Raw genomic sequence first — 3777 nt, forward strand, 5'->3', positions numbered from 1 at the left:
TGATACAGACACTCCCCATACACACATGCACTTACAAAAGACACAGACACATTGAAGGACATGCATGCGTAGACACATACAATAGGAATACAAAATACAAAATGGCTGATAGTTAGCAAGGTGAGACACACATAAGAAAGAAGGAAGAAAAGGACCACTGATGAGGTCACAGAAGTGTGACGAAAGAACTCTGGCCGAAATAAGATTAAGATTAATGTAATATAAAGCTGAAGCAAATTAACACCAAATATACAGTGCGTGTGTTTTTATTGGCTAAACTGGCAATATGACCATCCCCATGTACAACAACAAATATATATATATATATATATATATGTATCTCTCTCTCTCTCTCTCTCTCTAGATATAACCGAGATTTTGTGAGGAGATGGATTCCTCTTTAAAGGAATGTCAACATTCAAGCGCTCTCTGGTTTTATCGTATATATCAATGAAATTTCTGGAATTCTGCTTTTCCATGGTAGAATTAGTGTTTATTATTTATTAGGCACTAGCATTATACATATTTTGGAGTTCCAGTATTTCATTGATATATAAGGGTATAGTCATAGTAATATATCATAAAGAAAATGGAGAGTTTGAACAGATCATAATCAATTTATTTACATTTTTTCAATTATATAAGCCTACAATCGTTTCTGTATCAATCTTCATTCGAATTACAATTAAAATTGCCTTATGAAATAACAAAGGTAGTTATTTCTTCAGGGCAAAAATTGACACATTTGTTTTTACATCCTAATAGAATGAGTGTTTATCAACAGACTAAAATAGTAACATGCATTTATGTGTGAATGTGCATGTTAGCATGTTGGAAGTTATTAGAAGTTATTATCTGGAAAATTTCCTCAACACATAAGTCATACCTCTTGTCCCCAATGGTATAAGATTTTGCTTGGCTAATTACTGCCCACTTTCGCTTATATTCCTTGTTTTTATCTTTTATCTCCTGTATCAATCTGCTTAAGCTAGTGCTATCTGTTTTATTCTTGTCTTTAAAGGTGCTTTTATGGTTAGCTATTCTTGTCTTTATATAATTTTCAGTGGAGCCTATACAGTAATAATTATATTCATCAGATTCTACCTCACACCTATATATTAAACTTTTTTGTTTTCAAAAATCTTTTAATGGGCAGTGGTTTTTAAATTTACAATCACAACTTTCCTTTTCAGTTTCCTTTTTAATAACACTGTGCCTATTTCCCCCTTCTACAGGATTATTTCCATTTTGTTTATTTTTAATGTTTTGGTTCCTAACCATAGGTTTTTTTTAGGGTACTCTGTTTCTTATCTGTCTTAATATTGGTATTTATAATTATTTTGTGTTTATTGCTTATGCTATAAGTATTCTCATATTTTATTACTAATGTTATTACTTTTATTGTTATCATTATGTATTTTTTTTTCTCATCTTTACTGGGTTACAAGTTTTTATTTTTCTTATCCATTTGAGAGACATTATGGGTTGTCACACTTCCTCCACTTGTGTTTTCCATATTTTTGTTATGCTCAACATCATTATTGTTAACAAGCAGGTTACCTGGATTGTTCTTACCTCTATTATCATAGAAATCATTCAATTTTTTATTATTCAGTCTAGATATAACATGTGCAATGTTTTTTGGAATGCAGAAGCCCACTTTTGGATTACATGCATTTATTATCTTGTGGTATTTATTTTCTTCCTTAAAATGCTTGGAGATAACTTTATAGAACAGTTTCACTAAATTGGTTTTAATTTGTTTTGCAAATGGAATTATTAGCCATGTAATATTGTTTTCACTGGGATTTCTATTAAAATAACCTTTATGTAGGTTTACTGTATTTATATATGGGGTATAGCATTTTATTGTGCTTTTATGAATTTTATTGTTTAGGTTTAGGATATCAACCCGTAAGCTTTTGAATAGCAACCCGTAAGCTTTTGAATAGCAACCCTTAAGCTTAAGTAGATTAATATGGAAGATATAAGATAAAAACAAGGAATATAAGCTAAAGTAGGAAGTAATTAGCCAAGCAAAATCTTATACCATTGGGGACAAGAGGTGTGACTTGTGTGTTGAGGAAGTTTTCCAGATAATACTTCTAAGCATAAACTTATCAACAGTAAAAGAGAAAGAGGATTATCCTGCCCACACAGGAGTAAATACATATTTAAAAATACAATTAAAATAGAAAAATTAAATAACAGTCGGTCTAATAGAAAATATAAAAATACAAGTTCTAGAATATAAGTTTATGATGTAAGTCTAATAATAACAACAAAATAAAACTCAAATTCTTGAAAGTAAGACACAACCACCATAAAACAAAAGTAAAATCTAGCCCAGTTACATGATATATAGCAAGCAATACCCCGATTAAATAGATGTAATTAAATTAATTAAATGAAATATAAAAATTAACCCCAGACACCAAAAATTATGACTAACACATCTACAAAATAATTAATAAAAATTATACTATCAATTCAAGTTCTCACAATTGATAATATAAATTAAAATGAAATAAATAGATTTACTTACTGATAAATGAAAAATAAGTATGTACACACCTATAATGGTTTCTCTGTTTCAAACATGCCAACATGCGCATGTGCACATAAATAAATGCATGTTGCTATTTTAGTTTGTTGATGAATACTCCATCTATAAGAATGTAAAAACAAATGTGTCAATTTTTGCCCTGAAGAAATATTTATCCTTCATTATTTCATAATGCAATTTTAATTGTAATTTGAATGAAGATTGATACAGAAATGATTGTAGGCTTATATAATTGACGAAGTGTAAATAAATTGATTATGATCTGTTCAAACTCTCCATTTTCTTTATGATATATTACTATGACTATAGCCACATATGTTGGTGAGAAGTAAACATCTATATGAAATACTGGAACTCCAAAATGTGTATAATACTGGTACCTAATAAATAATAGAAACTAATTCTACCATAGAAAAGCAGGATTCCAGAAATCTCATCAATATATATGATAAAACCGGAGGATGCTTGGATGTTGACATTCCTTTAAAGAGGAACTATCTCCTCACAAAACCTCACTTATATATGCATACATACATATATATATATATATATATGTGTGTGTGTGTGTATACATATATAGATATATATATATCACTCACTCTCCTTTTTTCATGCATTCTTTGCTTGCACTTTATCTCAAACTTTTCATATGAATTTGCTGAAATGATCTTCTGTTCAATCTTAATTTTCACTATGAACAAAAAGATATGCACATATAAACAAACACGTGCTGCTATTTTAGTTTGTTGATGAACACTCAGTCTATTAGGATGTAAAAACCAATATGTCAATTTTTGCCCTAAAGAAATATCTACCTTCATTATTTCATAATGCAATTTTAATTGTAATTTGAATAAAGATTGATATAGAAATGATCGTAGGCTTATATATTTGACAAAATGTAAATAAATTGATCATGATCTGTTCAAACTCTGCATTTTCTTTATGATATATATATGTGTGTGTGTATATGTATATATATATATAATCATCATCATCGTTTAACGTCCGCTTTCCATGCTAGCATGGGTTGGACGATTTGACTGAGGACTGGTGAAACCGGATGGCAACACCAGGCTCCAATCTAATTTGGCAGAGTTTCTACAGCTGGATGCCCTTCCTAACGCCAACCACTCAGAGAGTGTAGTGGGTGCTTTTATGTGTCACCCACACGAAAACGGCCACGCTCGAAATGGTGTCTTTTATGTGCC

At 30.1% G+C, this 3777-nt stretch overlaps 1 long non-coding RNA gene across 1 annotated transcript in view; it reads right to left on the reverse strand.

Moving 5' to 3' along the window:
• The window catches only part of LOC128248149 (uncharacterized), a 16331-nt gene extending 13461 nt beyond the window's left edge, over positions 1-2870 (reverse strand). Inside the window, exon 1 of the long non-coding RNA XR_008264437.1 lies at positions 2546-2870. This is a non-coding gene — a long non-coding RNA (uncharacterized LOC128248149). The remainder of the gene's footprint in view (positions 1-2545) is intronic.
• Between the last annotated feature and the right edge of the window lie 907 nt (positions 2871-3777).

The sequence above is a fragment of the Octopus bimaculoides genome, chromosome 6 (assembly GCF_001194135.2).
Source record: "Octopus bimaculoides isolate UCB-OBI-ISO-001 chromosome 6, ASM119413v2, whole genome shotgun sequence".
Classification (NCBI taxonomy): Eukaryota; Metazoa; Mollusca; class Cephalopoda; order Octopoda; family Octopodidae; genus Octopus; species Octopus bimaculoides.